This window comes from Procambarus clarkii, chromosome 48 (genome assembly GCF_040958095.1).
Source record: "Procambarus clarkii isolate CNS0578487 chromosome 48, FALCON_Pclarkii_2.0, whole genome shotgun sequence".
In the NCBI taxonomy this organism is placed as follows: Eukaryota; Metazoa; Arthropoda; class Malacostraca; order Decapoda; family Cambaridae; genus Procambarus; species Procambarus clarkii.
The window spans coordinates 26,269,366-26,282,972 of record NC_091197.1 but is presented as its reverse complement, the minus strand read 5'-3'; positions in this window follow the sequence as shown (position 1 = coordinate 26,282,972).

Below are 13,607 nucleotides of genomic sequence, written 5' to 3'. Positions count from 1 at the left end.
AGGGATGCAGAGGCTCAAGAGAGTGATGCAAAGGCTCAAGAGAGTGATGCAACGGCTCAAGAGAGTGATCTAGAGGCTTAAGAGAGGGATGCAGAGGCTCAAGAGAGGGATGCAGAGTCTTAAGAGAGTGATGCAGAGGCTGAAGAGAGTGTTGCAGAGGCTTAAGAGAGTGATGCAGGGGCTCAAGAGAGTGATGCAAAGGCTCAAGTGAGTGATGCAGAGGCTGAAGAGAGTGTTGCAGAGGCTGAAGAGAGTGTTGCAGAGGCTTAAGAGAGGGATGCAGAGGCTCAAGAGAGTGATGCAAAGGCTCAAGAGAGTGATGCAGAGGATTAAGAGAGGGTTGAAGAAGCTCAAGAGAGGGATGCAGAGGCTTAAGAGAGTGATGCAGAGGCTGAAGAGAGTGTTGCAGAGGCTTAAGAGAGGGATGCAGAGGCTCAATAGAGGGATGCAGGGGCTCATGAGAGTGATAGAGAGGCTCATGAGAGTGATTAAGAGGTTTACGAGAGTGATGCAGAGGCTTAAGACAGTAATGCAAAGGCTCATGAGAGGGATGCAGAGGCTCATGTGAGGGATCCAGGAGTTCAAGAGACTGATGCAGAGGCTAAAGAAAGGATGCAGAGGCTTAAGAATGTGATGCAGATGCTCAAAAAGGGATGCAGAGGCTTAAGAGAGTGATGCAGAGGCTGAAGAGAGTGTTGCAGAGGCTTAAGAGAGTGATGCAAAGGCTCAAGAGCGTGATGTAGAGGCTCAAGAGAGTGTTGCAGAGGCTTAAGAGAGGGATGCAGAGGCTCAAGAGAGTGATGCAAAGGCTCAAGAGAGTGATCTAGAGGCTTAAGAGAGGGATGCAGAGGCTCAAGAGAGTGATGCAGAGGCTCAAGAGAGTGATGCAGAGGATCAAGAGAGGGCTGCAGAGGTTTAAGAGAGTGATGCAGAGGCTCAAGAGAGTGATGCAGAGGATCAAAAGAGGGAGTGCAGGAGTTCAAGAGAGGGATGAAGAGGCTCAAGAGAGTGATTCAGAGGCTTACGAGAGTGATGCAGAGGCTTAAGAGAGTGATGCAGAGGCCTCAAAGAGGGATGCAGAGGCTCAAGCGAGGGATGCCGAGGATCAAGAGAGGGATGCAGAGGCTCAAGTGAGGGATGCAGAGGCACAAGATAGGGATGCAGAGGCTCATGAGAGGGATGCAAGAGTTAAAGAGAGTGATGCAAAGGCTCAAGAAAGGTATGCAGAATCTTGAGAAAGTGATGCAGAGGCTCAAAAAAGGGATGCATAGGCTTAAGAAATCGATGCAGAGGCTCAAAAAAGGGACGCAGAGGCTTAAGAGAGTGATGCAGAGGCTCAAGAGAGTGATGCAAAGGCTTAAGAGAGTGATGCAGAGGCTGAAGAGAGTGTTGCAGAGTGTCTGCATCCCTCTCCTGTGCCTCTGCATCCCTCGCTTGAGCCTTTGCATCCCTCTCTTATGCCTCTGCAACACTCTCTTAAGCCTCTGCATCACTCTCGTAAGCCTCTGAATCACTCTCTTGAGCCTCTTCATCCCTCTCTTGAACTCCTGCTTCCCTCTCTTAATCCTCTGCATCCCTCTCTTAAGCCTCTATATCCTCCTCTTAAGCCTCTACATCATTCTCTTGATCCCCTGCATCACTCTCTTGAGCCTCTGCATCACTCTCTTTAGCCTCTATATCATTCTCTTGGTTCCCTGCATCACTCTCTTGAGCCTCTGCATCACTCTCTTTAGCCTCTGCATCTCTCTCTTCAGCCTCTGCATCACTCTCTTGATCCTCTGCATCACTCTCTTGAACCTCTGCATCACTCTCTTGAACCTTTGCATCACTCTCTTGAGCCTCTGCATCCCTCTCTTAAACCTCTGCAACACTCTCTTCAGCCTGTGCATCACTCTCTTAAGCCTCTGCATCCCTCTCTTGAGCCTCTGCATCCTCTCTTAAGCCTCTGCAACCTCTCTTCAGCCTCTGCATCACTCTCTTGAGCCTTTACATCACTCTGTTGAGCCTCTGCATCCCTCTCTTAAGCCTCTGCAACACTCTCATCAGCCTCTGCATCCCTCTCTTAAGCCTCTGCATCCCTCTCTTGAGCCTCTGCATCCCTCTCTTAAGCCTCTGCATCACTCTCTTGAGCCTTTTGCATCACTCTCTTAAGCCTCTGCATCCCTCTCTTAAGCCTCTGCAACACTCTCTTCCGCCTCTGCATCACTCTCTTAAGCCTCTGCATCCCTCTCGTGAGCCTCTGCATCCCTCTCTTAAGCCTCTAGATCACTCTCTTGAGCCTTTGCATCACTCTCTTGAGCCTTAAACACTTCATTCTCACTCAACTATTTGTATCTTGTTAAAATACTGAGTAAGATATTGGAAAGGGGAGAAGTTCTGTTTTTATTGCATATATCGACGTTTCAGCCGGATTAGAGCGGTTTTACGTGTACATCTTCCATCGGTAATATAAAAGGAAAATCAGGAACATTTTAGTTAATTCTAATGAAAACACATTGATTTTTTTCATTTTGTATTTGAAATAACATTGTCATATGTTTTTTCTTGGATCTAAATAATACGAAACCTCGCTCTATGATTTGAAGTTAAAATTTTCAAATATGGCAATATAGTGACTTTTTCACATTATTCATGTAGTGTGATTTTACGTATATATATTAGTTTTTACCAATATTTCGATACTACTTCATGTTTTCTCACGATATGTGATTTGGCCTCCATATCTCAGAATTTCGCAAATTTTGCATTTTAAGCAAGTTTTCTTGCATCTTGTTTTGTACCAAAAATCATCGAATTTAGCAATATTTTGACCTTTATCATCCCCTTTAACTTACATGATTTAAACAAAATATCATCGAATTAGGCAATATTTTGCCGTTTTCCACGTTTTTTGAATTTTCAGTTTATTGTTATTAATTCATTAAATATACAATAAAAATGATGCAAGCACATAATTGATTAGAAAATAACCTTAAATACTTCATTTTCAATCACCAATTTGTTTCTCGTTAAAATACTGAGTAAGATATTGAAAAGGGGAGAAGTTCTTTTTTTTATTGCATATATCGACGTTCAGCCGGATTAGTTCGCTTTTACGTGTACATCTTCCATCGGTAATATAAACCGAAAATCAGAAACATTTTAGTTAATTTTAATGAAAACACATTGATTTTTATCATTTGTATTGGAAGCAACATCTTTATACGTCTTTTCTAGGGTCTAAAAAATTAGCAACGTCGCTTTATGATTCGAAGTTAAAATCCTCAAATTTGGTATAATAATGACTTTTTTCACGTTTTTCATATAGTTTGATATTACGTAAATATATTCATTTTTACCAATATTTAGATACTATTTCATGTAGTATCACGATATGTGATTTGGCCTTCAAATCACAGATTATCGCATAATATTGCATTTTAAGCAAGTTTTCTTGCATTTTGTTTCGTACTAAAAATCATCGAATTCAACAATATTTTGACGTTTATCATCCCCTTTTCCTTTATGTGATATAAACAAAATATTATCGAATTAGGCAATATTTTGCTGTTTTTCCACGTTTTTGTGAATTTTCAGTTTATTGCTATTAATTCATTAAATATACGATAAAAATGATGCAAATACATAATTGATTAGAAATTAACCTTAAAACACTTCATTTTCAATCAATTATTTGTTTCTCTTTAGAATACTGAGTAAGATATTGGAAAGGGGAGAAGTTCTGTTTTTATTGCATATATCGACGTTTCAGCCGGATTAGAGCGGTTTCACGTGTACATCTTCCTTCGGTAATATAAACAGAAAATCATGATTATTTTAGTTAATTCTAATGAAACCACATTGATTTTTATCATTTGTATTTGAAACAACATTGTCATATGTTTTTTCTTGGATCTAAATAATACGAAACCTCGCTCTATGGTTTGAAGGTAAAATCCTCAAATATGGCAATATGGAGACTTTTTTAACGTTATTCATGTAGTGTAATTTTACGTATATATATTAGTTTTTACCAATATTTCGATACTACTTCATGTTTTCTCACGATATGTGATTTGGCCTTCATATCTCAGAATTTCGCAAATTTTGCATTTTTAAGCAAGTTTTCTTACATTTTGTTTTGTACTAAAAATCATCGAATTTAGCAATATTTTGACCTTTATCATCCCCTTTTCCATTATGTGATTTAAACAAAATATCATCGAATTAGGCAATATTTTGCCGTTTTTCAACGTATTTTGAATTATCAGTTTATTGTTAATAATTCATTAAATATACGATAAAAATGATGCAAACACATAACTGATTAGAAAATAACCTTAAATACTTCATTTTCAATCACCAATTTGTTTCTCGTTAAAATACTGAGTAAGATATTGAAAAGGGGAATAGTTCTGTTTTTATTGCATATATCGACGTTTCAGCCGGATTAGAACGGTTTTACGTGTACATCTTCCATCGGTAATATAAACCGAAAATCAGGAACATTTTAGTTAATTTTAACGAAAACACATTGATTTTTATCATTTGTATTGGAAGCAACATCTTTATACGTCTTTTCTAGGGTCTAAAAAATATGAAACGTCGCTTTATGATTCGAAGTTAAAATCGTCAAATTTAGTATAATAATGACATTTTCACGTTTTTCATGTAGTTTGATATTACGTATATATATTCATTTTTACCAATATTTCGATACTATTTCATGTAGTATCACGATATGTGATTTGGCCTTCAAATCTCAGATTTTCGCATAATATTGCATTTTAAGCAAGTTTTCTTGCATTTTGTTTCGTACTAAAAATCATCGAATTCAGCAATATTTTGACGTTTATCATCCCCTTTTCCTTTATGTGATATAAACAAAATATTATCGAATTAGGCAATATTTTGCTGTTTTTTCACGTTTTTGTGAATTTTCAGTTTATTGCTATTAATTCATTAAATATACGATAAAAATGATGCAAACAAATAATTGATTAGAAATTAACCTTAAACACTTCATTTTCAATCAACTATTTGTTTCTCGTTAAAACACTGAGTAAGATATTGGAAAGGGGAGAAGTTCTGTTTTTATTGCATATATCGACGTTTCAGCCGGATTAGAGCGGTGTCACGTGTACATCTTCCATCGGTAATATAAACAAAAAATCAGGAACATTTGAGTTAATTCTAATGAAAACACATGATTTTTATCTTTTGTATATGAAACAACATTGTCATATGTTTTTTCTTGGATCTAAATAATACGAAACCTCGCTCTATGATTTGAAGTTAAAATCCTCAAATATAGTAATATAGTGACGTTTTCAAGTTATTCATGTAGTGTGATTTTACGTATATATATTAGTTTTTACCAATATTTCGATACTACTTCATGTTTTCTCACGATATGTGATTTGGCCTTCATATCTCAGAATTTCGCAAATTTTGCATTTTAAGCAAGTTTTCTTGCATTTTGTTTTGTACTAAAAATCATCGAATTTAGCAATATTTTGACCTTTATCATCCCCTTTTCCTTTATGTGATTTAAACAAAATATCATCGAATTAGGCAATATTTTGCCGTTTTTCCACGTTTTTTGAATTTTCAGTTTATTGTTAATAATTCATTAAATATACGATAAAAATGATGCAAACAAATAATTGATTAGAAAATAACCTTAAATACTTCAATTTCAATCACCAATTTGTTTCTCGTTAAAATACTGAGTAAGATATTGAAAAGGGGAGAAGTTCTGTTTTTATTGCATATATCGACGTTTCAGCCGGATTAGAACGGTTTTACGTGTACATCTTCCATCGGTAATATAAACCGAAAATCATTAACATTTTAGTTAATTTTAATGAAAACACATTGATTTTTATCATTTGTATTGGAAGCAACATCTTTATACGTCTTTTCTAGGGGTCTAAAAAATACGAAACGTCGCTTTATGATTCAAAGTTAAAATCCTCAAATTTGGTATAATAATGACTTTTTTCACGTTTTTCATGTAGTTTGATATTACGTATATATATTCATTTTTACCAATATTTCGATACTATTTCATGTAATATCACGATAATGATTTGGCCTTCAAATCTCAGATTTTCGCATAACATTGCATTTTAAGCAAGATTTCTTGCATTTTTTTTCGTACTAAAAATCATCGAATTCAGCAATATTTTGACGTTTATCATCCTCTTTTCCTTTATGTGATATAAACAAAATATCATCTAATTAGGCAATATTTTGCTGTTTTTCCACGTTTTTGTGAATTTTCAGTTTATTGCTAATAATTCATTAAATATACGATAAAAATGATGCAAACACGTAATTGATTAGAAATTAAATTTAAACACTTCATTTTCAATCAACTATTTGTTTCTCGTTAAAATACTGAGTAAGATATTGGAAAGGGGAGAATTTCTGTTTTTATTGCATATATCGACGTTTCAGGCGGATTAGAGCGGTTTTACGAGTACATTTTCCATCGGTAATATAAACGGAAAATCAGGAACATTTTAGTTAATTCTAATGAAAACACATTGATTTTTTTCATTTGTATTTGAAACAACATTGTCATATGTTTTTTCTTGGATCTAAATAATACGAAACCTCGTTCTATGATTTGAAGTTAAAATTTTCAAATATGGCAATATAGTGACTTTTTCACATTATTCATGTAGTGTGATTTTACGTATATATATTAGTTTTTACCAATATTTCGATACTACTTCATGTTTTCTCACGATATGTGATTTGGCCTTCATATCTCAGAATTTCGCAAATTTTGCATTTTTAAGCAAGTTTTCTTACATTTTGTTTTGTACTAAAAATCATCGAATTCAACAATATTTTGACGTTTATCATCCCCTTTTCCTTTATGTGATATAAACAAAATATTATCGAATTAGGCAATATTTTGCTGTTTTTCCACGTTTTTGTGAATTTTCAGTTTATTGCTATTAATTCATTAAATATACGATAAAAATGATGCAAAAACATAATTGATTAGAAATTAACCTTAAAACACTTCATTTTCAATCAATTATTTGTTTCTCTTTAAAATACTGAGTAAGATATTGGAAAGGGGAGAAGTTCTGTTTTTATTGCATATATCGACGTTTCAGCCGGATTAGAGCGGTGTCACGTGTACATCTTCCATCGGTAATATAAACAAAAAATCAGGAACATTTTAGTTAATTCTAATGAAAACACATGATTTTTATCTTTTGTATATGAAACAACATTGTCATATGTTTTTTCTTGGATCTAAATAATACGAAACCTCGCTCTATGATTTGAAGTTAAAATCCTCAAATATAGTAATATAGTGACTTTTTCAAGTTATTCATGTAGTGTGATTTTACGTATATATATTAGTTTTTACCAATATTTCGATACTACTTCATGTTTTCTCACGATATGTGATTTGGCCTTCATATCTCAGAATTTTGCAAATTTTGCATTTTAAGCAAGTTTTCTTGCATTTTGTTTTGTACTAAAAATCATCGAATTTAGCAATATTTTGACCTTTATCATCCCCTTTTCCTTTTTGTGATTTAAACAAAATATCATCGAATTAGGCAATATTTTGCCGTTTTTCCACGTTTTTTGAATTTTCAGTTTATTGTTAATAATTCATTAAATATACGATAAAAATGATGCAAACACATAATTGATTAGAAAATAACCTTAAATACTTCAATTTCAATCACCAATTTGTTTCTCGTTAAAATACTGAGTAAGATATTGAAAAGGGGAGAAGTTCTGTTTTTATTGCATATATCGACGTTTCAGCCGGATTAGAACGGTTTTACGTGTACATCTTCCATCGGTAATATAAACCGAAAATCAGGAACATTTTAGTTAATTTTAATGAAAACACATTGATTTTTATCATTTGTATTGGAAGCAACATCTTTATACGTCTTTTCTAGGGGTCTAAAAAATACGAAACGTCGCTTTATGATTCAAAGTTAAAATCCTCAAATTTGGTATAAAAATGACTTTTTTCACGTTTTTCATGTAGTTTGATATTACGTATATATATTCATTTTTACCAATATTTTGATACTATTTCATGTAGTATCACGATAGTGATTTGGCCTTCAAATCTCAGATTTTCGCATAACATTGCATTTTAAGAAAGTTTTCTTGCATTTTTTTTCGTACTAAAAATCATCGAATTCAGCAATATTTTGACGTTTATCATCCTCTTTTCCTTTATGTGATATAAACAAAATATCATCTAATTAGGCAATATTTTGCTGTTTTTCCACGTTTTTGTGAATTTTCAGTTTATTGCTAATAATTCATTAAATATACGATAAAAATGATGCAAACACGTAATTGATTAGAAATTAAATTTAAACACTTCATTTTCAATCAACTATTTGTTTCTCGTTAAAATACTGAGTAAGATATTGGAAAGGGGAGAATTTCTGTTTTTATTGCATATATCGACGTTTCAGGCGGATTAGAGCGGTTTTACGAGTACATTTTCCATCGGTAATATAAACGGAAAATCAGGAACATTTTAGTTAATTCTAATGAAAACACATTGATTTTTTTCATTTGTATTTGAAACAACATTGTCATATGTTTTTTCTTGGATCTAAATAATACGAAACCTCGCTCTATGATTTGAAGTTAAAATTTTCAAATATGGCAATATAGTGACTTTTTCACATTATTTATGTAGTGTGATTTTACGTATATATATTAGTTTTTACCAATATTTCGATACTACTTCATGTTTTCTCACGATATGTGATTTGGCCTTCATATCTCAGAATTTCGCAAATTTTGCATTTTTAAGCAAGTTTTCTTACATTTTGTTTTGTACTAAAAATCATCGAATTTAGCAATATTTTGACCTTTATCATCCCTTTTTCCATTGTGTGATTTAAACAAAATATCATCGAATTAGGCAATATTTTGCCGTTTTTCAACGTTTTTTGAATTATCAGTTTATTGTTAATAATTCATTAAATATACGATAAAAATGATGCAAACACATAACTGATTAGAAAATAACCTTAAATACTTCATTTTCAATCACCAATTTGTTTCTCGTTAAAATACTGAGTAAGATATTGAAAAGGGGAATAGTTCTGTTTTTATTGCATATATCGACGTTTCAGCCGGATTAGAACGGTTTTACGTGTACATCTTCCATCGGTAATATAAACCGAAAATCAGGAACATTTTAGTTAATTTTAATGAAAACACATTGATTTTTATCATTTGTATTGGAAGCAACATCTTTATACGTCTTTTCTAGGGTCTAAAAAATATGAAACGTCGCTTTATGATTCGAAGTTAAAATCGTCAAATTTAGTATAATAATGACTTTTTTCACGTTTTTCATGTAGTTTGATATTACGTATATATATTCATTTTTACCAATATTTCGATACTATTTCATGTAGTATCACGATATGTGATTTGGCCTTCAAATCTCAGATTTTCGCATAATATTGCATTTTAAGCAAGTTTTCTTGCATTTTGTTTCGTACTAAAAATCATCGAATTCAGCAATATTTTGACGTTTATCATCCCCTTTTCCTTTATGTGATATAAACAAAATATTATCGAATTAGGCAATATTTTGCTGTTTTTTCACGTTTTTGTGAATTTTCAGTTTATTGCTATTAATTCATTAAATATACGATAAAAATGATGCAAACAAATAATTGATTAGAAATTAACCTTAAACACTTCATTTTCAATCAACTAGTTGTTTCTCGTTAAAACACTGAGTAAGATATTGGAAAGGGGAGAAGTTCTGTTTTATTGCATATATCGACGTTTCAGCCGGATTAGAGCGGTGTCACGTGTACATCTTCCATCGGTAATATAAACAAAAAATCAGGAACATTTTAGTTAATTCTAATGAAAACACATGATTTTTATCTTTTGTATATGAAACAACATTGTCATATGTTTTTTCTTGGATCTAAATAATACGAAACCTCGCTCTATGATTTGAAGTTAAAATCCTCAAATATAGTAATATAGTGACGTTTTCAAGTTATTCATGTAGTGTGATTTTACGTATATATATTAGTTTTTACCAATATTTCGATACTACTTCATGTTTTCTCACGATATGTGATTTGGCCTTCATATCTCAGAATTTCGCAAATTTTGCATTTTAAGCAAGTTTTCTTGCATTTTGTTTTGTACTAAAAATCATCGAATTTAGCAATATTTTGACCTTTATCATCCCCTTTTCCTTTATGTGATTTAAACAAAATATCATCGAATTAGGCAATATTTTGCCGTTTTTCCACGTTTTTTGAATTTTCAGTTTATTGTTAATAATTCATTAAATATACGATAAAAATGATGCAAACAAATAATTGATTAGAAAATAACCTTAAATACTTCAATTTCAATCACCAATTTGTTTCTCGTTAAAATACTGAGTAAGATATTGAAAAGGGGAGAAGTTCTGTTTTTATTGCATATATCGACGTTTCAGCCGGATTAGAACGGTTTTACGTGTACATCTTCCATCGGTAATATAAACCGAAAATCAGGAACATTTTAGTTAATTTTAATGAAAACACATTGATTTTTATCATTTGTATTGGAAGCAACATCTTTATACGTCTTTTCTAGGGGTCTAAAAAATACGAAACGTCGCTTTATGATTCAAAGTTAAAATCCTCAAATTTGGTATAATAATGACTTTTTTCACGTTTTTCATGTAGTTTGATATTACGTATATATATTCATTTTTACCAATATTTTGATACTATTTCATGTAGTATCACGATAGTGATTTGGCCTTCAAATCTCAGATTTTCGCATAACATTGCATTTTAAGAAAGTTTTCTTGCATTTTTTTTCGTACTAAAAATCATCGAATTCAGCAATATTTTGACGTTTATCATCCTCTTTTCCTTTATGTGATATAAACAAAATATCATCTAATTAGGCAATATTTTGCTGTTTTTCCACGTTTTTGTGAATTTTCAGTTTATTGCTAATAATTCATTAAATATACGATAAAAATGATGCAAACACGTAATTGATTAGAAATTAAATTTAAACACTTCATTTTCAATCAACTATTTGTTTCTCGTTAAAATACTGAGTAAGATATTGGAAAGGGGAGAATTTCTGTTTTTATTGCATATATCGACGTTTCAGGCGGATTAGAGCGGTTTTACGAGTACATTTTCCATCGGTAATATAAACGGAAAATCAGGAACATTTTAGTTAATTCTAATGAAAACACATTGATTTTTTTCATTTGTATTTGAAACAACATTGTCATATGTTTTTTCTTGGATCTAAATAATACGAAACCTCGCTCTATGATTTGAAGTTAAAATTTTCAAATATGGCAATATAGTGACTTTTTCACATTATTTATGTAGTGTGATTTTACGTATATATATTAGTTTTTACCAATATTTCGATACTACTTCATGTTTTCTCACGATATGTGATTTGGCCTTCATATCTCAGAATTTCGCAAATTTTGCATTTTTAAGCAAGTTTTCTTACATTTTGTTTTGTACTAAAAATCATCGAATTTAGCAATATTTTGACCTTTATCATCCCTTTTTCCATTGTGTGATTTAAACAAAATATCATCGAATTAGGCAATATTTTGCCGTTTTTCAACGTTTTTTGAATTATCAGTTTATTGTTAATAATTCATTAAATATACGATAAAAATGATGCAAACACATAACTGATTAGAAAATAACCTTAAATACTTCATTTTCAATCACCAATTTGTTTCTCGTTAAAATACTGAGTAAGATATTGAAAAGGGGAATAGTTCTGTTTTTATTGCATATATCGACGTTTCAGCCGGATTAGAACGGTTTTACGTGTACATCTTCCATCGGTAATATAAACCGAAAATCAGGAACATTTTAGTTAATTTTAATGAAAACACATTGATTTTTATCATTTGTATTGGAAGCAACATCTTTATACGTCTTTTCTAGGGTCTAAAAAATATGAAACGTCGCTTTATGATTCGAAGTTAAAATCGTCAAATTTAGTATAATAATGACTTTTTTCACGTTTTTCATGTAGTTTGATATTACGTATATATATTCATTTTTACCAATATTTCGATACTATTTCATGTAGTATCACGATATGTGATTTGGCCTTCAAATCTCAGATTTTCGCATAATATTGCATTTTAAGCAAGTTTTCTTGCATTTTGTTTCGTACTAAAAATCATCGAATTCAGCAATATTTTGACGTTTATCATCCCCTTTTCCTTTATGTGATATAAACAAAATATTATCGAATTAGGCAATATTTTGCTGTTTTTTCACGTTTTTGTGAATTTTCAGTTTATTGCTATTAATTCATTAAATATACGATAAAAATGATGCAAACAAATAATTGATTAGAAATTAACCTTAAACACTTCATTTTCAATCAACTAGTTGTTTCTCGTTAAAACACTGAGTAAGATATTGGAAAGGGGAGAAGTTCTGTTTTTATTGCATATATCGACGTTTCAGCCGGATTAGAGCGGTGTCACGTGTACATCTTCCATCGGTAATATAAACAAAAAATCAGGAACATTTTAGTTAATTCTAATGAAAACACATGATTTTTATCTTTTGTATATGAAACAACATTGTCATATGTTTTTTCTTGGATCTAAATAATACGAAACCTCGCTCTATGATTTGTAGTTAAAATCCTCAAATATAGTAATATAGTGACGTTTTCAAGTTATTCATGTAGTGTGATTTTACGTATATATATTAGTTTTTACCAATATTTCGATACTACTTCATGTTTTCTCACGATATGTGATTTGGCCTTCATATCTCAGAATTTCGCAAATTTTGCATTTTAAGCAAGTTTTCTTGCATTTTGTTTTGTACTAAAAATCATCGAATTTAGCAATATTTTGACCTTTATCATCCCCTTTTCCTTTATGTGATTTAAACAAAATATCATCGAATTAGGCAATATTTTGCCGTTTTTCCACGTTTTTTGAATTTTCAGTTTATTGTTAATAATTCATTAAATATACGATAAAAATGATGCAAACAAATAATTGATTAGAAAATAACCTTAAATACTTCAATTTCAATCACCAATTTGTTTCTCGTTAAAATACTGAGTAAGATATTGAAAAGGGGAGAAGTTCTGTTTTTATTGCATATATCGACGTTTCAGCCGGATTAGAACGGTTTTACGTGTACATCTTCCATCGGTAATATAAACCGAAAATCAGGAACATTTTAGTTAATTTTAATGAAAACACATTGATTTTTATCATTTGTATTGGAAGCAACATCTTTATACGTCTTTTCTAGGGGTCTAAAAAATACGAAACGTCGCTTTATGATTCAAAGTTAAAATCCTCAAATTTGGTATAATAATGACTTTTTTCACGTTTTTCATGTAGTTTGATATTACGTATATATATTCATTTTTACCAATATTTCGATACTATTTCATGTAATATCACGATAATGATTTGGCCTTCAAATCTCAGATTTTCGCATAACATTGCATTTTAAGCAAGATTTCTTGCATTTTTTTTTCGTACAAAAAATCATCGAATTCAGCAATATTTTGACGTTTATCATCCTCTTTTCCTTTATGTGATATAAACA